The following is a 24,449-nucleotide window of genomic DNA, read 5'->3' as shown; positions in this document are numbered from 1 at the left end:
AGGCCATGTGGACTATGTTGTGCCCTGGAGATAAATACTAGCTTTGGGATTTTTAATGAAGTATTTGACTTTCTATGATTCAGTGTGAGTAGTTGTAGAGACTAAGTCATCTACCATCTGGATTTCATCTGTTCATATTTGACCTAGGTCAACAAGGTCTACCAGAGTAGGGATAAAGAGGCATTTATGCAAAGAAATGTATTGCTTAGTTTTGGTCTGGCAAGTTTTCCAGCATGTTCTTTTGCTCTGAAAATTGAAAAGGAATCCTCTCAGGTGAAGCTTTCCTACAACATTTCTAGTGCTTCCAGCCTTGAGATACTATTGCCTTACTGCGTTTTTTGTTTGGTTCTTCCAAATGAGCCCAGAAGTGAGATGCATGCCAAGAACATCAAATTAAAAGCTGGCTGGTCTGAGGACATATTGAAAGTACCGAAAATAGCCCATGGCATTTGTCATGGGCTAAATTCATTCCTGGCATCAGCAGGTAGTCTCACAGTGCTTGGTCCTTAGTGATCCCTGGTAGGAGAAATCAAAGGATTAGCATCTTTAGTCTAAATTGCTTAGAAACTATAATTATATTGCCAGGGATATGTAGTTGTACCTTTTCTGGACTGAAACCAGCGAGAACTTCATACTAAAGAAATCCATTACGGGTGCACACATGAAGCTGAAATTTTGATCTAGAGAGAAACTGTACCAGTTGTGCAGTCTTGCTGCCTTGGATAGTGGCCAACAGTAAAGTTGATTTTAAAAAGTCTGTCAAAGGGTGTCAAAACATTCCTTGTTAGGTAGGTAGATAGATAGGAGCATTTTATGTTAATCTGCTTCAGGGTGAGGCTGGAAAGCAGTTTTAAAAACACACGTGTTACTGAATTCAAAACTGTGTTTTGTGAATCAGTAGCTCACATTGTACTCATAGGTAGGCTCCATTATTTGTGCTGACTTCCAAAATGCTGATGGGAGCACGCCCCTGTAAGTAGAGCTGAGTGAATAATGAAACAGCAAATAACTTATCTGATATGTTTTGGTTAAGTTCAGGATGTTTGCAAGAAAACTTATTTGGGGGGTAATATTTTACACTGATGAGCAGCTACCAAGTCCTGGAAAGAAAAGCTGCACTGTCTAGCTGCTCTCTGCCTATGTGTGCGCACATGCAGCTCTGTCATGCAGGCTGGTGGATGTAAATGAAACCTTTGGTTCTGGAAAGCTGCGTCTGCCACTCTTGCCCTCCCCCAAACCCTGCTTTCTGCTGATATGTTTGCCAGTAAAACCCAACCCTGTGAACATTTGCAGACACCAGTCATAAAAAGAGGCCAGGCACAGCAACAGTTAAAGATTAATAAAAAAATATTAAGTCATGGAATATAGGTGGGTTTTGTTGTGGTTTCCCCCACCTCTCATCTGTCCCCTGAGGAGCATTTCACTGGGAAGGAAAATAATTTAGTTATCATGACTGCTGTTGTAAGTTGCTGAATGTTTGGTTTAGGCAAAACTTACAAATTTGACTCCTTATTTCTGCTTACGCAGACTTTGTAATGTCTTTCGGAGAATCCTTTTTAAAAGGTCTTTGAATCGTTGTAACTTAATTGCAACGAAAAGTTCAAGCACAGTCATTCAGTTTCCAGTCACGGCCATTGTAATTTAGACTGTAAAGGAAAAGAAACCTGAGGAGGGAGGCTGTTTCAGAATGAAAGGCGTGATGGCTGCCCACTCTCCGCTATTTGCTATTTAGTCAGAAGTCTTGTTTAAGACTGTCCTGAGTTACAGGAATTCTGCATTTAGCAGCCTGTTGTCCCCCCCCATGTATGTGGAAAGCCTCCGTCAGCAATCCTGGGGAGAAGAGACAGTTTCATGAGGTGAGTGGGAGGTTATCCCTGATTATAAATGTATTATACTAGCATTTTATTTCAAACCCTTCTGCTCACATGCATGATTCATTCAATATGCTACATGACTCTCTACCTGACTTGTGAACTTATGTGGTGAGGATGAAATTCCTAGCTTGGGGAAGCAGCTGTGGTATTGATTCATATAAAGTTCCTGTGTTCATCAGAACAAAAGATAATGCTTAACTTGCTTGATTGCTTAGGCCCCTGATTCTATAATCTACAGAAAAGTAGATATGCACACTGCACACTTACTAGAAAGGGATTAAAGCTGAGTATCTAAAGCATTTGGGCAATCTTCTCTGGACTCAGAAGCATCAGCTACAATCAGTATAGGAATAAACAGGTTTTTTAATATAGATGAGAAAATGCTAGAAACCTCTGCTACACCTTGAAAATGCATTTTTGGGCCTGAAAGGTTTCTTCTGGCTGTACCAGCTGGCCTAAAAAGTTTCTCTCTCGCTGTACAAACCCTGCCTCAGAAGTATCACAGGTTGTCACTTATTTCCAAATTCTCCTTTCAGAGCAGAGTATAAATCTCCATGTGTTTCAGCACTGGAAAGCCCCAGTTTGGAGTGGGATCCATAATTAACACTACTACAACAAAATCTCAATAGCTTTCTGTGCAAGGGAACCCAAACACTGTCTTTAGTTCACTCTTGATCCCTGTGCCTAAATTAAGGGCTAACATTAATTTAGATCCAGACTGAATATAGTTATCTTACCCTCACAAACAAATTCCAAACAGTAACAGCCTGGGTAACCTCATATATAACTTTCCTGGTTGATTATTGTTCTTCCTGAAAGTATAAGAGGAAGAAGTTAAACAGCATTCTTCAGAATAAACTCTGGACTTCTACACAGTCTGAAGCATTACAGCTTCAAATGATAAAAACGGTTTGCCCTTTTTGTGGCCTGAGCTTAAAGAGCATATAGCTGCCCAGTTTACTTACAAAAAGGAGGCTAGACTGCTGATGTGTTACTTTGAAGAAATGTAATGGTCTGAAAACACGCAGAGAGTGTCCTGCCCATAAAGTGCCTGTCCTAAAGCAGCAGATCTGGCATCTTAAAAGGCAATGTGAATTTGATAGGTTTCTTTGTTTAATTAAAGGAAATTATTTAGCTAAATTGCAACTTTTCTGGCTGATAGAGCTGCAGCTATCACACAAGAATTTCTGCCTAATGGCTATTTTAAGTAGGTGTTGAATATATTGTGTTCTTATTTTAGTATAGGAGATTTCTATTTTTAAGAAATTATTAGACAGCGGTTACAGTCTGTACCATTAAATTTATTAAGACTTTAAAACTTCGACTTAATCGAATTTTCATAGTCTCATAGGAATTATCGTGGTGGTTTACACTGCTGTATGTTCTGTAACTAGTAACAGACATTGGTCTCCATCTCCCTTTTGTGCTCTGAGCACTTGATATGTGATGGTTTTTTAGCTGGCTTGGTTTTGTGCTGTCCTGAACAAATATTTCCACAGTTTGCTATCACTGGATTTAACACCATCAGTGTAGCACCTAACACTGTCCTAACTTGCAAGGATTGCTTTCAAGGCTTAGAGTCCCTGGCTATTTTGCTCTCACAGCTTACTGGGCCATTTTTGTAATATGGGTCTTGGAAACTAGTCTGGAACCACCAGCTTCTTTTCAGAAACTTTTGAGTGGTCCAGGTGATGAGCTGGCACAAGCAATCACACTATGTGATAGAAAATCAGTCCAGAAGGTGCATTTGACAAACTGGTATTTAAAAAAATTCTCCTCTTCCCCTGTCCAGCTGCCTGGTCACATCTGTTTGGCTACATCCTTGTAATCTAATGAAACTGATAGATTAAATGTTTGCAATGAATAATTCAAAGCCCTCTGAACTCCCCAGCTCTTTACTTTCCCCACAAATTTCCAAGTGATTTGAAGAAATAGATTTACCCCATGGTACTGTTTAGCAATCCAGGTGCACCAATCCCAAGATGAAATGGTTATGTTTTAGGAAGAATGTAACTGTTGAAACTACATGACTAATCTTTTCAGTGAGCATCCTTATTTCATTCAGGATGAAGAGATTGAATTTCGGCTTGTATTTTGAGTTATGTATGAGGCTTAAAAATTAACAGGGGGAGTTGTAAGTCTGGTTAATATCACAGTTTCTGGAGGGTCTGTATCAAGATCTTTTCAAACAAGTCACAGCTAAAATTATTATCACATTTATTGCTCTTCTGTTATAACTTTTCCATGTCTCTGAGTGTAGTAAGAATAGGTTGACAGATACATTTCATTTTGCATTGTATTTCACATCTCCTAAAATCTGCCATTGTCTGCTTCCCCTAAAAGGTATGCAGAAGAATCCCACGTCTCCTTTCCAGTCTGTTTACGTATTTAATAGACATGCTTCATCACCAAAACCCCTTTTCTGTTTACAGATTCAAGGTGCAAAACACAATGCACAAATTGCTACCCATAGAATAAATTTGGGCATGTACATTGTATAATTAACTTCAAGAGTTCCAAGTTACATATTGTACTAATTACATATAAAGAAACTAATTACATGGATAGAGTTGCTTGTTGCTGCTTGTGAAAGTTCACAAAGTGCAGAACCTCCTTTATCTGTACTGTGATTCTACAGCTATCAACCCACTGAGGTTTGATGATTCAGAAGCAACTATTCCTAGGGTCAAAACAGGTCATTGGAGTATCCTCAGAGATTTAAGTTGTGGCTTATTTATATCCTGACTCAGCTAGGTTTCTGATTCTAGGTTCAGACTTGTGACCTCCCTTTGTTTTCCTGAGCAGACCATGGAAGTTGCAAAACGCTGGTGGAAAGTATACATGGGAGAACCACATTTTCCATATAATTTCATTGCAGTCACTGAGATTGTCTTGGTACTAGTGCATTTCATTAGAAGTTTGGATAGTTTCTGTTACTAAAATAATGGAGTGATATGAGGTGAACAAAGATAAAAGTCAGATTTTTCAACAGGGTATCTTGATGAAGCTGGAAAAAAAATAATTCACACAACATTTCAGGTGATAATTGTCCCTTTTATTTTCTAACCAGCACTTAGCCAGGCTACTGTCTGGAAGCTGGATATCACAACACTTAAAGGGAGACAACAAACAACTTCTGCAGGAGTGTCCAAATTGAAATGCAAAAGCAAATATATGCCTTTGTGCATGTCTCCTTAATCTTAACACCACAGAAACTAAACATCCTAACAGTATCTAAACCACCATGCCTTTCCTAAATTCACCCCAAAGTTGGAAACATTGCAAAGGGATGAATTACAGAAAATTCTTGCCATGTACTGCCACTGCAATCCTGTACCTTGCAAATTTTCATCTCTCATCTACACTTTGCCTCATGGGGAATGAAACTCTGATATGATGCTTACCTCTATAGAGTAGAGGGCAGATCTAAAGCAAGGATAATTGCAGTGAGCAATATATATTTTCTTCCAAAGAACAGTAGCACTTTTGGTGGAAGCTAAGCACATGGAAAGAGGTAATAGCTTGGAGAGACACGCGTAAAGGAGATCTCTTGTATTTGTTCAGCCTGCGTTCAAGTTAACCTCCCTAAGCAATGAAATGCATGTATGTAACATTTGTGTGAGTATGGACTCACTGTATTGCATGTCTAGTATGCTCAGTAGTCATCCCTGTGTTCTGCCAAGTGGTTATTAGAGACTCCATTAAAAACTGAGGATCTGGGCCCTCAACCCTATGACCACACAGCAGAAGACAGGATTACCTAAATGAAGTTGAATAAATAGCAAGTAAGTGTGCTAGACCAGGGGCTATTAATGATCCAACTCCTTTCTCCTAAAAAAAGCCAGCATCATTGTGTTGGCATTAGAACATCCTTTTGTGATTGAAAACACTTGTAAGGCGGTGCCAGCATGTTGCTGTTTGCATCCAAACAATAATCAAGATCTCACACAGTGATGATTTGTTGTCAGCTATTTTTCCCGCACTAAACAAGTCTGACACTAGCAGCCCACAAGCTAATTAACTCAAGTATCTGGCATGGGAATCTACGTTACAGCTATCAGCAGAGTATCCACAGAACTGAAATAACCAGCCAATTGGACTGATGCTTGGGGAGATGAAGAGTGACTCCTTAAGGTAGAAAAGAAGAAAGATGAATATTGATAAACAGGATTTCCACTCCTACCCACCACCCCCCCTCAAGAAACTTATTTATATTTTTTTTTTTTTTAAACAAAACCTTGAAAGAAAATTTTCTATATTCACTGAGTTGAATGCTTCAGACTGAATATTAGTCACTTGTACTTTTAATTCCTTATGACTTTCTATCTCTCTTTTCAACCTTTCTGGTTTACTTTTAGCCTGTTCTTAACACACAGAACTGGGTCCTGGCATCAGTTTGCTTTTAGTATCTGCCCAGGTTCTTGATGAGACAAGATTGTGGGATGCCTTGCTGTTCAAACACTTTTTGTTGCTCCCTCAGGGTACTGTTGGCATCACATGCTTATGGGGCAATCAGAATTCCGAAACAGCAAAAGTTTTAGGAATTCAGCACTGTTGGTAAAGCGTTGCAGTAGGCTGGAAGAGTTGAGGTGTCCAAGATGAAAAAGTAAGAAGAACAAACTGAATGAACAGGACATTAATATTTTGACACCTTGTCAAGTTGCTCATATTTCAGGGTTTTTTTCTGCATGTCTTACAGAATTAGAACACTCATCTTGTTTGCTATTACTCCCACTGTATTCAAGCAGAGCTATGGATTCTCAGTCCCTTTAAGAGTGGGACCTGAGTTGTCTTCTAAGCAGGGAAAAAGGCTGCGGTAGTATCCTCTCACCACTGTAACACTGAAAGTGAACTTTTTTTTTAAAAAGACATGATCATGTGCCTTGTAATGAGCAAGAAATACAAAGAGATAGGTCTATACAGAAAGCCTAGTTTAGTAACCATAGGCAGGTCCCAGGAGAGCTGATGGAGGCATATTTTTTTTAATTAAAGCAAATTAGATCTCTTCTGAGCAGACAGGCAAGAGCTGTTGGGTCCATATCCATTAAGGAATTTAAGCGTTTGGCTCACAGTGTCATATTTCCACACCAAAATTAAATACTTATGAGCACTGTTTGGTAGAGAGTCACTTTAGTCAGTAAGAGGCTCTTGAGAATCACAGGTCAGCCAGAAAATATGCAGAAGAGAGGGCTGCTTCTGAAAACTTGCCAATTTGCTAAGTGTGTCTCCACAAAGTCAGGTGTTTCTCACCAAACTTGTGGTGCAGCAATCTGTTCCCATCCCACCTATCTTTTGTATAGCAGATACTGGCACAGAATAAGAGGTCAAAAAGATATTTCTTACCTTCACAGCCAGAAGAGTTAGAGATGAATCATTCTGTTAAAACTGAATTTATTGTGTAGAAAGGGAATACAAGATTCATTAACTCCCAAGAGAGTATAAGCAGAGGGATAATGACTCCTCAGACCTGCAAGGAATGTACTCCCTTGGAGCAGGGGAAGCCTGAATAGCTGCTTAAATCGGTAACGAGCATATCCCCAGTTATAATAGCATTGACTAGATTAAGAATTCTGTGTTGGGGCTTGGACCACTCATCAGTTATTAAGGAGGGAGTCTACACTGTCGTTTGAAAGCACCATTACATCAAACAACATGTCATCTTGCTGTCAGTTGAACTAACTCAGTAACAATAATGTAACTGCAGCAGCATTAAGCTCATCTCAAGATCTGAGCATATTTTGCTGAAATCAGTGCTGCAGTGGGCTAAAAGGGAAGAGAGTTAGTCCCCCCTTTGCTTACTCTTGAGTTCTTAAACCACTGTGCGTGGTCTGGTATTGATAGCCCCCAGATATCTTGGGTCTGATCCATTATGGCCAGTCCAATTTTCCTTCAAGGGAAGCTGGGTGTAAATGGTTATGTGAAGTTGCACCTTTTGCAAGTCAGAAGTAGACTTGGGACTGGCTTTACCCATTCACCCTCTCCAGATTCGAATTTATCTCAGCTTCTTGGCTAATTTCAAACAATGACTAAACAAAGAAGCGAAAAAAAACCCCAAACCCAAAACCAAAACAAACCACCATAAGCTGGAACTTTTGTTGTCTTGCCACTGTTTAATTGGGGCTTGACATGAAAATTTAGTTGTACATCTGTGGCAGTGTTAAATTACATTTCTTAAGAAATAACTTTTGCAGCAATGTATATGCTTTCTCCTGCTCACTTCTGCACTGAGCTATAAGGTTTCACTACAGCATTCCCTTCCAGGTTGCTGCTGTGTGATCAGAGTATTAATCATCAAGTGAATTTCTGCTTCTGCTGGGCCTTCCACAGTCTTTTCATTTTTTTTTTTTTTTTATTTCCCAAGCATTGCTTTCATCCTGCCTTGGGTCATTTACTGTTATTCAGTTAATTCACTCTAGCAGGGTGGCAAATGAGACTGGCACCAAAGGTGTGTATGCCTGCTGCTGATTCCCAGCACTTTTTAATGTCATAATTGCACCAGAGAACATTGTGAAAATGAAGTTCATCCTTGTAAAATAGTATGTGTGAGCTATATGGAAAGTGATCATGAGTAAATCTGCATCAGGTACAGGTCATTAAATGAACAGATTAAATTAAAGGAAGTTAGTTTATGTGGAGTCTGTCAGTTGCATGTGTCAAACCTGAAATGATCAAGTTGAACAAAGCCTGGCATGCTGTTATATTTTTATAGATATTTTTTGTTAGAGGATAACTTCTTAAAACAACAACAAAAAGAAACGTTGCATGCGACAGTGATTTGAGAAGGTCCCATTGTTCGCATTTGCTCTTGCTTGCTCTCTCCCTTGTACCTGTCGTAGCCTAGACATTTGAAAGTTCCTAACTAGATTCTGCAAGTCCATGTATAGGAGAGACAAAGGCCTCTCCTATAGGTGCAAGTGTCCTAAAACTCAGAGGCACAAACTCCTCTGAAAGAGATACCACCTAGTTTCAGACTAGCCACATTGGGTAACTATTTGGGCTAGGTCTATTAAAGTCTCCAAAGAAATGTCTTTAGGAGTTGCACATCCTGATTGCAGTGTGGACATAGTGTGAGTCAGTCATGAGACATCCTGCGTGTATTATGAAACTACACAAGGATTCAGATCAGTATGTACATCAGGGTAGTAAGTGCAATCATGCCTTAATGCATGTCTGTGCCTAGAGACGTGTTGTGAAGTGTCTTCAACAAGAAGACCCCACCAATATTTTTACAGCTTACGTTAAGTTCTCTAACAGGCTGCTGCATGATTTAATAAAGTTTTTTTAAGATGACATAACCGTTCTGCAAACAAAGTGCCACGTACTTTATAGCTTAACACTAAGGAAGGCAAGATGAGGGCATGTCAGTAAAGAAGATCTTCCCATTTTGTGATTTAAAGTTGATTCCTGTCACAAAGTGTATTCTGCTACTTTGCTGAAAGCATAGTTTTGTCAGATTCCCTTCAATTTCCAGGAAAAGATACTCTAAGATATGCTGTTACCTTCATCCAGAGAGAGAGAAATAAAATTGGTTAGGGCAAGGATGAAGCAGCACAACTCTCCTGTGAACCTATGATTGTCATTGCATTTATTGTGTGTCATTTTACATACATGGGTACTGCATTATAGTCATTCCCAAAGTTAAGAGATCAGGATCCAACACGTGTTGACATCTTTTATCTCTCTACACTCAGCTTTCTGCAAATGCAGGACTCCAGATAGATGAGCTGAGTTTATTAATGAAAATTAGTTTATTCATGAAAAAAACAAAGCAAATGCTAATTCGAGGGTTACTATACTCTGCAGTTACAGCACATGGACAAATGGAAATGCCCGTCTTGCTAACTTGATTGTCTGTAGTGCTTATATATGTTTTAACCACGGTTCCTCAAAAGGAGCAGAATACATAGTTCTCCATGTTAACTGCTCCTTGGGGGAAAATGACTGTGCTGAGCAAAAGTAGCGTTGGTATGGCCCAAGGAGTGAGATGTGTTGCAGTCTCAGCACCAGCTTTGTATACAGGGAAGTCAGTGGGAGTGAAAGCAGTTTAAATGTAGGAAAAATCCAACTGCCAGTAGTCATCTGATCACTTACAATTACTCTGAAATTAAAAATTAAAAATACATCTCATTCAGGCATTGATATATAACCTTGGCCTAAGGATGTACTTTTGGCAGAAGTATACTGTAAACACATAGTAAATGGGAAGCCACTGCCTTAAGGAGCTATCAGACTTGGGTTTATTACAAGATGCAATTAGAGAAGGAAACAAACAAATGGATAGGAGCTGAAACAGAGAAGAATGTGGGAAGAATAGTGCAAGCATGCTTTTTCATAGACAAGCTGTGTGCATAATATCACAGTGAGCAAGGGGGCCCTGGGAGCCTCCTGCTTCGTGTTGTGGCTTATTTAGGCACAACTCCCATAGACTTCAGAAAGAGTTTTGTCTTAAACAGAACCAAGGAGGGGAAATTGGGGCTTGTCAGAAATTGATGATCAGGTATATACAAATGAATCGATGTGCTTCCCACTATGCTGGCTTAGTGTTGCAAAGAAAAGCAAAGCTTGGGAGGAACAAAACCCCAGCTTTTTATAATTATAGATCTGTTTGAGTTAGCCTGAGCCCTCCCCTTTCCTTCCTTTACCTTCCGCTTCTCCTCCCAAAATAATAACACATTTTGCCAATAATTTTGAGGAAGTCTCAGTGGGCCAGATGGAATTCGGAGAGAGGGATCTAATGGAGTTTCATTTCATTCTTCTTTCTCGTGCTTTTTCCCCTCCCTTGATTTTCTACTTGTGATTTCTTTCTTTGGCTTATTGCATGACATGGAGGTGGTGAGGCAAAAATAGAAGTAATGGTACTACCACTGTTTGTTTCTATTAGCGTTTACATGTGAAATGAAAGCATTTTGGAAGAGAACCAGACTGGCCAGTAAAACCTTTCACCCTCGTAAACTGTACATTTGGTTTGACTTTGGCTTAGATCCCAGAACTTGTCACAAGCTTTATTATAAAGCTGTAGTTCAGCTAGAGTTTTGTTAGCTTTATTACAACAGCTCCACTGCTCAAAAAAAAAAATAAAAAAGAAAGAAAGAAAGGAAAAGCAAGCAAGCAAGGAAGGCTTTTGTTCATTCTGAATGCTTTTCACATTCTGGAGAAAATACACTAGAAAATGCAATTAGTCAGATAACTGGCCAGCATCAATCATCAGAAAATAAATGAAGTTTATCTAAAATTTACAAAAATTATACATCACCTCCTTAAAATAGTCAAAGAGTGACTAATCATATAAACAATAAGGCAGCCACCAACAGTGAAGCATGTTACAACTTCTGAGAAAGCACAGGCCTAGCACTGCCAAAAAAGAGTCTACAGATCAACTGGAGAATGATATGGACATCTGGAGAGAAGATGCATGCTACACTTCAAGAGGAGATTTTTTTTTTCTTTTTATATGCTTTCCCAAAGGGGTCATTTAGCTTCGCCTGAATTCACTCAGGGAATATATAAGGAAAAAAAGAAGAGGAGGAAAAGGAATGTGTCACACAATACACAATTATAAAACTATTGGTCTCATCCTGCTTTCGTGTCTCTCATGCACAGAACCCCCTTGGTTCAGGACCAAGTACACATGAGAGCAGCATAGGATTTTCACAGTGGTAATGGGATTTAGGGTGACTGCTTTATACCATAAGCGTTAATGAATTTTTAAAATCTATTACTGCAGATTGAACAGTTATTGAGAGGATGTATAGAACGGCTCTGAAAGATCACTTAGTTCACAGCACTTGGCTGGAATTTGAAACATGGTCTTGTAGCTAAGGGACTAATTTGAGACACAGAATATCTAAGTTTGACTCTTGTTCCTGTCAGTCAATTCCCATGTGATCCTTGAGTAAATGACTTTTACACTACCTATATTTCAATTCCCTGTTGGGGAAATGGTGACCAGAAATTCTTATCTGACTCTAGTTTAGACTAATTTAAAAAGTTTAGATTGGTCTTCTAGTGTAGAAAATTTTACTCTTTAAAACTTCTTGGATCAGGAACAGTTAATTGGCTATGAGGCCTTGATTTTGATTGGAATTTATAGAAACCAGACTCTTAAAAGGTATTTGATTCCCCCAAAATGCAAACAAGCACATCAACTCAATTTTTGCACAATACTTTGGTGTCTAATTCCAACAGAAATAATTACAACCCTGCACTTTTCAATGTAGCACCACACTGATGGTGATTCCTTGTTCTCCCATTGGAAAATACAAATTCACAAAATCTTGACGTTCCCAGAGAACCTATTGAACTGAGTCCCATGTCTCCTTCAGTAACTGCTGTCCAGGGCTGTCTGGAACCAGGGTACCCAGCGAGCAGGACTACCTGAAAATCTCTCTTCCCAAGCAAAAGTTTAGTGTTTGGATGTGAGCAGTATTTTTTGTGGAGGAAGGAAATACATTTTCTTATTACTACTCTTGGAAAGCAAGTGATTTGGCTCACCAGCAGTTAAGCCTGGCTCCCATGCCAAGGCCATGGTTGGTAATGGCTGCAGGCTGCCTTGGTGCTGTCTGAGTCCTTCCTGTGGATCTGGGCTGAAAGCTTCACCTTGCTGGGACCAAATATGGACCTGGTAGAATCATTGACATCACTGGTGAGTAAATCACTGCCAGAACTTGTCCTCCACTCCTTCCTGGAGAACAGCATTGCCTGGTGGTGCTTTGCTATGGGTCATCTAATGGAAAGTTAGCCACTCCACTATACTAGTGCATTAGTGATGTCCATCGGCAACCTATTGAAGTGAGAATTTGTGTAGCAGAGGAAAGTTGTATGCAAATGATTGTTAGCTTTAGTGAAGTAGGAAAATCAGTTATGTACGAAGTGCCATGTAACACCTTGCTACTGAATTTAAGTTCACAAGCAATGTATGCAACTCTCAAGAAGTCTTTGGTAAACATTGATTTGTAAATTTTAATCTGATAATCAGGAATTTTCAAACTAGACTTGAAAGTCTGCTTCAATTACAAGTAAAGAATGTAGAAGTAAAATTATGAAGGACTTGCATCAATTGATAAGAGGAAATCAAAATGCAGGATGAAACTAAGGGCCCACTGCTGTATGACATGGCACGTATTCTGTGAAGTGTTGAGGATGAGATTCTTTTAACAGTCAGCGGGAGTCAAAGCCTCAATACCTCTAAAAATCTGTCTCTCTGTGCTTTACATTCTTATTGTTTTCTTTGAGGGGGAGGGAGGTTTGAAGGTCACAGAATCTGGCCATTTGTGTAACCAGAACCAGATGATTAATTACTTTTTTAGGGATTTTGTTCCTCTGAAAATTTTATCCCAGAAAAGCACGAGGACACACAAAGTCTGTGGTTGAAAGAAAATTATATTAAGATTACAGAAATATTGTACGTCACAGTTCTATGGGAAGTGGCTTTTCATTGTTTAGCATAAGAGGAAGAAATACTAACAAGTCAGGCTACACAGCTGGGGTTTGTGCTGTGTAATAAGCTCCATATAAAAGAGTTTTATAACAAACCTTTAAATATTGCACCCAAGCTGAAAGTATGTATATTGGAAAGTCTCAGACTGAAAAGAAAACAGTTAGACAATTAACATTCAAAGTAGATTAACTGTCATTTTAGCTTAAAAAAAGTCCCACCCCATTCTTTCATGCTTCCCCCTCCAAAAAATTTGGAACTCATCACTGGAAATATCACCTCAAAAATCTTTTTCTGCTTTCTATTATTTAAACCAGAGATGTATGTACTCGTTTGAGCAAAATAAGAATGAATCTAATTTTTTTCTTAAATCAGAAACAGATCCAGACAAGGATTTCAAAATTATGAGAACACTTTTTTTTAGGTTTCTGTGCATTTAAGTTCTAGGAAAAATGCTGATTATTGTCAAATGTTGAAGACTAGGTCGCAAAGCCCATGGAAACTGCTGGGAAGACTGCAAACAATTTTGATGTGCTTTGAATCAGGCCCTTTCTGGAACAGTCCCTGGACATAACGCATGGGATGGGCTGAAACATATCTCATTGTGCTGCTCCAAAGGCTCTGTTTATCATGGCAAAATGACAGGTTTGAGCACCGTCACACAGTCTGTTTCCTTCTTTGCACTTTGTTTGGCCCAGTTTTGGCCTGGGCTGACCAGCTGCTCCCAGTTAATAACCAAACATCATTTGGATGACTACTGCAGACCTAAGGCTCTTCCCAAGAGGTACATGGATGTGGCAACTGGGTTTAGGTACAAAGAGGAGGGCTGGTTGTGTGAGTCCAGACCGTGCTAATGCCATTCATCCTCAGAGCCAGAGAGTGGTTCTGGACACATTAACAGGCCAAAGGTTTAGCAGAAAGGAGGCCTCTGTCAACTCTTATCCAAAAAATCACTTTTTTTCAATTAAGTCCCTCCGTTTTCAGCTGGGTTTACTCTGGAACACTATTTTTGTAGTTTCTCATTTCCCCTCTCATTTCCCCTAACCTAGTTCAGCACGTGAGTTGATCACAGCAGCAAATGGGTATGGAGAGAGCTAAACAATGCTGCAACGAACAGAATTATAAAGAATTCATGCTGTCTTCTGCAGGTCCTCTTCTGTGTGTACGAAATCCCATACATGAGCATGAGCCATTCTGAGCCTGGCCGAGGAAACGCAAAGGGGCTGGTGCCATACCAGGCATTTGCTTCCCCAGAGCTTGGCTGGCCTTGGTTGAATGCTGCTTTACAGCCTCCCATCCGGGCTGGGAGAGAGGGGGCGAGCAGCAGTGTCCTGTCCTCCAGGCTGAGCCACTCCACAGCTCCCTTAGAAGAAAGCAAATCCTCAGCTACTTTTCTTACTGGACTGCTTTTTGGTGGTTTTGTCTTGCCCTTCCTCAGCACCGGGAGCTGGTTGAGCCCAGTACTTCTAAAAGCCCCTTCTTCATGAATGCCACTGAATGGGCTTTTTACAAGGTAAAGTTTGACCTAAGGCTTTTGATATTCTGAATGGAATCCCTTTACAATGAGTGGCATTACATGAAAAGGACAATTCTGTTCTCTCACTGGAGTGAGATCAGAATTGGGGTCTCTGCAATTTTTCTGTCCACTGTAGCTTTGATATAACACAATCCCCCTGATGCTTTTGGTGCTGATAAATAAATGTATTTATATGTTGTGCTCTTACATTCTTAGTACTAACTGAGGCAACAGAACAATAACATACTCTTGTCAATACAAGCACTGCCCTGGGAATTGAGTAATTAACATGAAACTCAGCCCTGCAGGGACATTTCCAGGTTCGTTTTTTGCTGCCTCAGCAAACTATAGGGTTTGGGCTGTTAACTACTTTCAGATGCTCTTTGTCTTTCAAGAAAGAAATGAAGAACATCCACATTGCTTTAGGCAAGTTAATGATTCTACAGAACACTTACCTTTTTACCATATGCCTCAAGACAGATTAAAATCCTGAAGGAGCAAAGGATTATATACCACGTATAGTCCTTCGGCAGAAAAACATGTATTCTGAACTAAAAGTGAATGGCTGAATGTGACGTTTATATTCATTGTTTTTCCAGACCTGCATACTAAGGATGTTTGATTTTACTCAAAATAATCCCAAAGCAGAGTTTTTGTAGGTGCTTTGATTTCTCAGGGTCTCTTAAGGTTATGACAAGCAGTTCACAGTGGCTACTGAGAAAGTTGGAGAAACTTGCATAACCACTTCTGTAAAATTAGAAGAAAATCTGGCCTAACTTAGCAAAGAGGAGATGTGCCTAAAATATTGAGAAACACATACTACTTGTCTTTTGTACGTGAGCATATTTGTTTATGTGAATTACTTACTTTTCATTCACATTCTTTTCCTTGGACGACGAAACAAAAGTTTCTTGTCTACAGGAAAAATGAGAGAGAAAAGAGAAAGAAATTCAAATGAAATGAAATTTGAATCTCACAGGTAAAGAAAACCTCATTGTTTTTATTCATTTTCTCTAGCTCTCTAGAGCAAATGGCTCTCCTCCTTGTACTCTTTGTTATTATTAATTATTATTATTATTAATCTGTTATTAATAGACATGTCTGCTCATTGCTGCTATTTATGAATGAACAAAATCACATTCTGTGGTTCATAGAAATCATCTGCAGAAAGTAACAATAGAATAATTTTCAATTAGAGGGTTGAAAACTCTTTGATAGGTCCTCAAGTGCTACAGCTAAAACGACTCAGAAGTTACATTTGAATGAGCACAAATACTTTCAAAGTGTTTTGTAAGAGCAGAAAAATAAGCATATGTGCGAAGTCCATGTTTAGAAAGGCAACACTACAGTACATGCAGATACATGCAATATTCATAATTCTGTTTTGTACACACATTTGCTTGTTGGTGCATGAATATGGTTTTTTTGTGAGTGCACTTCAGGCATGATTATCAGAAGCCTGTGTGTATATATGACTGTGTGTGCCTATCAGCACAAGTATTAAGGTTGCCCAAACCTATCTGATCACGGTGTATAGGCTTCACAAACTTTACCCACTTGGAGTAAAATTTTACATGATGTATGTCTGCTTGCACTTTTTTTGCTGCAAATTTCAAACACAATAGTTCAATGTTTGCTAAAAAAGGAAGAAAAAACCCTAAGAAAACACATACTGTTTCACTCAATCAGACATACTGGAAAGGCTTAATTTGTGTCACTGTGGCTTTTAGGTTTCAGAACAGCAAAGTGGATTGAGGGGAACTTTGCACTGAACTAGGAGAGCTTAAATCAGGAAGGTGGGGGAAAGTGAAATCTGATATGGAGCCAGCAGGTAGCCAGGACTCTCTGGGCACGGTGACTCCTAAGAAAAGAGAGACTCTCGCGGTGAGAGATGAGTGACCACAGGATGAGGAGTCAGAAGCAGGGGAAAGGAAAGATTGCTACAGCAGTATTTTGAAGAGGACGAGGCAGCAAGTGTCAGTCTTGGGGTGATCAGAAATAAACCCCAGCCTTTGTGCTCCTCTAGCACTTGGAACTGCACCAAGTGTCTGTGAAAATCACTGAAGATCTTTATTTCCTCTCATCCCCATCCACAGGAGCACTGGCAATTTACTACTGCCACTATCTACTATGACAACTGTCATGCTAGTCAAAGAGATCTGTGCGATGGATTTCAGTGTTTCCAGCACTGCTAATTCTGGGAGTCAGCAAATGCAAAGATGCCAAAAATAAGCTGACAAAATCTTAGTGTTCTTTATTTCCATGCAATTATGTACCACTCTCACCATCAGTATAATAACTTTTCATTCATTTAGTCTGCCTTTACTATCCTGAAAAGCTTAAGGAAAGCTAGGCATAGGCAACTAGGTGTTATTTAACTTTTCCCTAGAGATTCCTCCCTGCACACAGCAACAGTGGCTCTCTGTCATATAGCTACAGTATTCCAAAACAGAGGGGTCACTGCATTTTGCCTTTACTGTCAGGAAGTGTCAGAAGTATTAATAGCATAAATTTTGCTAGCTAGCTAAAATTCTCACAGTGCAATCTTGTGCATCAGCATTTTTTTAACACAGATGGTCATTTATGTAACACTGTTGAAAATTGTGGCTGTGTTCCACAGCAACAGGAAAATGGGATACATCTGCACTGTGCAGGGAAAAATACAAATGAACCAGAAGCTATGCAAACATTTAAATTACAGGGAAACAGGGCTGCGATAAGCCCTTGACTACATGAGCAGGAAGAGAGTGTCAGCCTCACCCATGCCCTGAAAAAATGGTCACATTTATGGGCTACTCTATTGTACTGAGTGGAAGTTTGTTTATGCGGGACCTTCCTTCCCTCAGGACTTCCTCTGAGAGGAAATGTCGTCACTGTTCAGTAGGGGTCAATTGTTATGCATTCAAAACTCAAACATAAAATAGTATCACTGAATGCAACAAAGTAGAAAGGAATAAATAAGATTTCTCCATTTACATATTTAGAAACAATTACAACAGTTATTTTTGCTCACCAATACTTTCAGAGAGCTGAGAAAAAATCATACAAGTGGAGTAGCTAAAATAATACTGTTTTACAAGTATCCCAAACACTACTCAGTATTTCATGAGTCTCACCTTCTTCAGCTCTGCTACTTCTCTATGGCTGATGTGGGAATATGTTTCAAGGGAAGAAGGCTAAAAAGACTGCAGCCTTAAAACCGGGATCATGCTCTTACGGGAATACTTGGCCAAGTCTGGTCTGTGTCTTGGATCAAACTGCTCTGAATCTGAATTGCTCTGGATGAGCACTTTTCTGAGGCCATATTTGCAGCTTAGATGTTCCTTGAGATTCATTTTTTTATCATGATAAAACAGGAATATTGTTTGAGATAAAAGAGCTAATATTGGTGTTGCTTTCCCTTTGCCATTGTCATTGTGTTGTCAGTCAAATGAAATAACTCTGGAAGAAACTTGTGGGTGGGGTATATGCTGAGGTCTTGGAGTGATAGAATGACAGAATGGCTGAAGTTGGAAGAGCTCTCTGCCTACCACCTCATCCATCCCGCTGCTCAGGCAGGGTCAGCTAGAGCAGCTTGCCCAGGACATTGTCCCGTTGAGTTTTGAGTACCTCCAGAGGGTGGAGACTCCACAGCCTCTCTGAGCAACCTGCTCCAGCGTTTGGTCATCCTCACAGTAAAAAAGGTTTTTTCTTATATTTAAATGGCATTTTCTGTATTTCAGTTTGTGCCCCTTGTCCGTGTGCTTTTATCAAGCTCACAGTAACTGTGCTGTTTTGACACCAGCTTTACTGGAAAGGTGCTGAGTACCAACCAGACAAAGGCACACTCACAGGGGTGGTTAGTTCTGGTCTCTTCCCCACTCACAAGAGGCGTTTAGTAAACTGTTCTCTCTTAGGTGAGTAGACTTTGTCTCCAGATATGTATTGGCTCACACTTTTTTATCCATTTTGCATTAGGCTATGGGACGCCTAAAAACAAAGGAACGTTGGGAACTGACTGGCGTGCAGAGCAGTCTGCAGGGCACATTTGTGTCCAGAAGAGGCACCACAACCATGACCAATGTTGAAGTCTCTTGACAGCCTGTCTCTTGAAGTTTCAACCGCCATGAAGTCATCTTCCCTATTGCATGGTCTATGCTAGAAGTAAGTTGCCTATCCTCTCTCAGACAAATTTTCCTGAGTGTGCAGTAAAACAATCAAGGGGGCAAGAAGATGTCATTTAGTCTTTCCAGTGCAGCACTTAAGAATTCTCCTCCAAGGACAGTATATAACATAAAGCACATCACAACACTAGAAACTGGTGTCAACCTGGTTAAAGCTCTGTTAGCTAAAGCACCATAGTCATAAGCTGATTTTATCCCAGCTAGATACCTGGTCCAACATGTTTTAGTCAGTTCCTCCCTCCTTCCTCCCTTTCTCTGCCTCTTTCTCTCCCTCACTCCCCCCTCCCTCATGCAGGGATTACACAGGTTTTCAGCCTCTCAGTGAAGGAATCAGTGCAGGGGCTTCCATTTCGCACATGTACATGTAACCTTTCTGCCAAGCCGTGCGGTCGGTGCAGCCCGGGCTCTGGCCGTGCCCCAGCCACCAGCCCCTTGCACCCCATCTGAAAGAATATGTCGCCTGTGAGGCAGAAATTCCCACCATGAGAATCTCGCCTCTGTGTTGCACAACAAAGGCCACCGCATTGTCTCCCTGTTAAGTGGGTGTTAAAATGCGCATATGTTGCCAGGGCTATTGCATATGAGGGTCCATTTAGGAAGCAGTGCTTTTTCCCGAGCGCTGACTGCTCTGAATCCCCTCATATTAGCACATTAGCACACATGCGGGCCTTCTTACCAGATTAGCTACAGTTGTCACAGATTAGTTCACCCTGTGAAGGAGCCGCAAAGGTACCTTTGACCATTCATTCAAAAGAGCCAGAAAGGTTTTTTTTCTTGTCTTCAACCATCAGTGTGCAAAGCAAATTAAAGGGAAAGTCTCTCTCTCTCTCTCTCTCTTTCTCTCATTTTGGTAACAGGACAACTAAAGGATAGGTGTTAGGGTGGACTACACAGAGAGACATTAATGGGTACCTAATATTCATCTAGAAAATATTTATTTAAGCCCTTAAAAACATTTATGTGTTTTCTTTCCTCACCAACGTCTTTCCTCACCAATAGTCTTTTGAGAAATGACCTTTCTGAAGCTCAAAGTTGCTTTTTTAATGTTTTGCTTCTCCTCCCCCCGCCCTCCCTCTCCTTTTTTATTACAGTTAATTTGCAGTGCGGTTCAATGATCGCTATTCTGCAGATTGGGGGTGGGGGAGAGGAAAAGACTTGCTAATAGCTCATTACATTATTTATTTAACCCATCTTGCTCCTTAAAAGGTTGTGATAGCTGGTAAAATAAACAATGACTCAAAATACCTTCAGCATGTCTTGCAGTCTACACAGGCATTGAGACTGAGCCTAGAGAAGACATAACACCTTGGAAGTGTAGTGACAGCAGAGATTTCAACAGTCGTCTCTGAATGAACTTGGTGGTAAAGGAAGCCTAGAAAGTTACAAAAACATATAGCTGAAATTGCTGGTTCACACCTTTGGCACAAAAAAAATTATGAAAGGAAACTGTGGTGGGGAAGGAATGCAGCAATTCCTTACACCTGGGTGCTTTCTAGGGGAGGTGTTCTACATCCTTGCTGCCAGGTGTAGCATTACTGTGCTCAGTCTGAGCTTGTCCACCTCTAGAGATTAGCTGTGCTGCCTGCATATGGGAGACAGAGGGGACAAACCCAAGACAAAAGTGCTTTTCCACGACTTTTCCCTTCGTCATACGGGTGAGAGTAGACCTGCAATCTCCACTCATTGGTCTAGTGCAGAATATTTTATCTAGGAAATGAAGAAGAAATAAAAAACTGAACTGTGACTTTTTTCTGATTGCAGGTGAACAAACTGCAGTATCATTAGTAGGACTTTAATTGGTAACTCTTCATTCAGCTTCTCCCACCAATACTGGAGCACAATCTTAGCAATAATGTTTACTCGTCTGTTTCTCCGCACAGCCTTAAACCTGGCTGGTTCAATGTGCTATGTTTGTAAACAGTAGAAAGTACAATAGATCATTTGTAAGGGCACTAGCACGCATTACCAGGGGCTGGAGTTTCAGTGCTTCTGAGCAAACAGCCTGACTATGTGTTCTCCAGTGCATGCAATCGTACTCTTCTAAGACTACAACTTTAGGCTCAGAGCATGGACTTTTTGGTCCTGGAATAATTTCTGACAGCTAAATTCTAAAATACTCCCAGCCTAGCTGTGGCTTACTTTGTAGATCGTGTTGAAATGCAACAATATTTCTACTACAGTCATTTTTTATTTCATTGTTTTCAAACCATAGTGCCACACCAATAAGAGAGGGCTGTGAAGGATGTGGCAAAACCATCCCTTAGAGCCCTATGTCAAGAAAACTTACATCACTGATGGTGATCCCAGCTCTAAGTTATAAACAACTCCAATTTATGATCTAGGTAGTGAGGCAACAGCAGTAACAGCAAAGCGGGGTGTATGTGGGAGAAATCAAGCAGTTGCATCCTGCTTTTGCTTTAAGTGGTTCCATCTTATTAGTTGATGAAAACAGTCTCCATGCTATAAAGTTACCAAAAGAGTTCATTGTGACATCTGTTTCTTCTTTTGTCAGATAGGATGGTAAAACCTTAAATTATTAATTTCCTGTGTTATTTTCTGATAAAAAGCATCAGTGTTTATATTTTTATATTTCCACATGCACCTAGTTCAGTATGGTCATTTTAAAATTCTATTTAGTTATATATATATAAATATATATATGGTGTTAACTGATTTGTTCCAGTTTTTAATTTCTCTTTTGAAAGGGTGTGATATGAAAACGAGCAGTGAAAGTAGAATTGTAGCGCTCAAATCGATTCTTTCCCTATTAATCTAGAAATGATTTTCTGCGTTTCAGTGAAAAATAGCTATTCAGTCCTCTGCTGACACCTTTCAAATGTACCCACTGTGAGCCTAGGTAGCTTATGCATCAACTTTAGTCATTGATCTGAATTTAGCAAAGCTGTTTTGTTGATGATCCTTCTGTCTTTATCCCAAAGCAAGAAAAAAGCTGCAGAGCTAAAGGCCTAAATTCACAGTAATTACATCTCTTTTTCTTCCTTAAATAAGCACATAGGAGTCTGGGTCAGAGTATGAATCTTCTGTTTCCATTAGTTATTGTTACTGTGTTGTCCCAAGCATCACCTGTCTTGCTAGTGTGAGTAAAGAGTCCCAGTTCGAGAGACCCTGTTGAATGTGAAAGTGCTGATTTTCACACAGTCCTCTTCACTTAATTAAGTGAATATTGTCTGCAGCAGCATTTTGGTGCTAAGGATGTAAATTAGAGTATTTTCCAGAACCCTGATTCAAATGCAGATAGTAGTCTTCCATGCCCCCCAAACAAAATTTAACCTCAGTCTACTAAATGTTTGATTTTGAGTCTAAATGATGAAACAGTCTGTCTTGCTTGCTTTGAGCGAAAGAGACTAGAATTGAGACCTGTGGCATTTTATGCTTTGATTCATGTAACTGAATCCCTGGCAGCTAACCCTGCGTCTCATTTCTCTTATGACATTATGGCTTTCTCCCCTTCCACAATCCCAGGCAACGTGGCAGCCTGATCTGTGAGTTACCGATGCAGTCATGACATATAGCATGTGGGGTCAGAAATGGCATTGGGAATGGAGATGGAGAGCTGCTGCCTGCTGTGATCCGTGCATGTACAAAGAGCAAGGCTGGACAGCGTGATCCTTGGCAGGAGCCGAGCATCTTTGCCTCCCTCCCCCGGCCCTGTCACCTACCTGTTTGCTTTTGTCACCTCAAGTACACTGGCACACTGGCAGAGAAGCAACTTGACATGTCTGCATGACACACAGCTTTGACCCTTCTTCAGTTCCTTGACGTAGCTCATAGAAGAAACTTCTTGGCTTTGGTCATTTTATGACCTAGTCAAAAGCAACACACGATTTTATTTGAAATATTGATGAACTTTTAAAAAGTCATTTCTATCAAAATGCCAACAACAACACATTATTGAATTTTTTGAGTTGCCCTTACTTACTTCAACAAGCATCTCCTTATTTTAACACACTGAATTAAACTCGGGCTTCATCAAACCTGAATAGTAAATCAATTATTTTAAGTACAGGAGAGCTGCTTCACTTACAAGTCTTTCCCATGCTGATGAACTCCTGCAAGTTCTATGCCTGCTGACCTGGTCTGGGGAGCCTTGTTCTAATTGATAATGTTGCTTATTGTGAGAACGCTGGCTACGCAAATCCTGACGCTGGGTGTGCAGATTTGCATTCCAATACTTGGAGCGCTCTGTAGGGGTACTCAGGGCTGGTATGCTGCCTCTGGAAGCACAATTGGAATTATGGTTATGTGTCTCTGGGCCAACAATTATTTCCATGTGCTTGCTAAATGAGTGCAGGGAGGGAAGACTTTCCTCTTGTTTAGTCTCTATCAATGTCTTTGGTGTTGTATTGCATTTTAACATAAACGTCCTCCCCCACCACTACCTCAGCCGAGCCCTGTTAGATATTTTTCTGGCTTTCATTAAAACACTAGCGCATGAATAGTTGTGAGTTCACAGGGCTAGAGGGCATATTTGCTGAAGCTGGAATCTTTGGTAAATAACTTGCTGCACTCTTGGAAGTGTTAAAAGTAACTAAGCACCTAATGAACGAGCACCTAAACAATAGAGTTAGTCAAACTAGTCCCATTATTCTTTTTTTCTAGTAGAGGTAAATAAATAGTAAATGTTTTTTCAACCACTATATATTGTTGGCAGCTCAGACTCCCTACCATACGTGTGTAGGTTCACAGGGCTAAAGAATATGATACTAGTGTATATAGTGCCCTGTCTAGCTATCAAAAGCAACAGGTCTGCAGGCAGACTTAGGCTTTTCCTTCTGTCAGAACAGGCTGGGCTACAAAAATAACAGTATCAGAGCAACAGCTGGCTTAGTCACATAATGCTCTGCTATATAGTCTGGATTTCTTGGTTTCATTTCACGTTCCTTTGTTTTAGAGACAAAAAAGGAAGCCCTTGGGGGAAAAGACTTCCAAGTTTATTGCTTGACCAAAGTTAGCTGACTCCAACATCAGCAGCTTTTATTAACTGGAGCTTTAACATTTCTTTCTCTGAATGTAACATTGACACTGGCACCTCTGTTCAGCCACAGAACTAGTACCAAACAGGGCAGCAGGCTTTCTCATGCTGCTTTTCCAACTGTTGTAGTGTCATCTGCCATGGACTATCTCTAGGGTTAATAGAAAAATCACTCTGTACAGTCATAAACATCCTAGACTCTGCCCTTGGACTGCCCAATTAGGTATCACTCTGTGCTGTGTGGCTTCTATTTTAGGAAATGGTTTGAGATCACCAAACTGGTCTTCACATTGAAGCAACAAGCATTTACCAGTGCCAGCTCTACTATAATTTGAAATCTGTGGCCTGTATCAGGGACTGGTGGAGCTACCGTATGGATGGGAAAGGGGGAGAGCTGGACTGTGCAATGGCAGCTCCTCTGTCAAGGGACAAGTACTCCTAGTTATCCCACTCCTGCTACACTGGACTG

At 40.2% G+C, this 24,449-nt stretch overlaps 1 long non-coding RNA gene across 3 annotated transcripts in view; it reads right to left on the bottom strand.

Moving 5' to 3' along the window:
• Window positions 1–9,454: 9,454 nt before the first annotated feature.
• LOC128150463 (uncharacterized) overlaps window positions 9,455–24,449 on the bottom strand; it is a 43,990-nt gene continuing 28,995 nt past the window's right edge. The window contains exons 3-7 of one of the 3 annotated variants that reach the window (XR_008238059.1): window positions 22,668–22,811; window positions 20,233–20,359; window positions 15,692–15,739; window positions 12,366–12,654; window positions 9,455–9,972 (exon numbers count right to left, since the gene is read on the bottom strand). This is a non-coding gene — a long non-coding RNA (uncharacterized LOC128150463). The remainder of the gene's footprint in view (window positions 9,973–12,365; window positions 12,655–15,691; window positions 15,740–20,232; window positions 20,360–22,667; window positions 22,812–24,449) is intronic. The other 2 variants (XR_008238060.1, XR_008238061.1) reach the window with 2 other exon arrangements.

Source organism: Harpia harpyja, chromosome 13 (assembly GCF_026419915.1).
Source record: "Harpia harpyja isolate bHarHar1 chromosome 13, bHarHar1 primary haplotype, whole genome shotgun sequence".
Classification (NCBI taxonomy): Eukaryota; Metazoa; Chordata; class Aves; order Accipitriformes; family Accipitridae; genus Harpia; species Harpia harpyja.
This window is presented reverse-complemented; position numbering and strand designations above follow the sequence as displayed.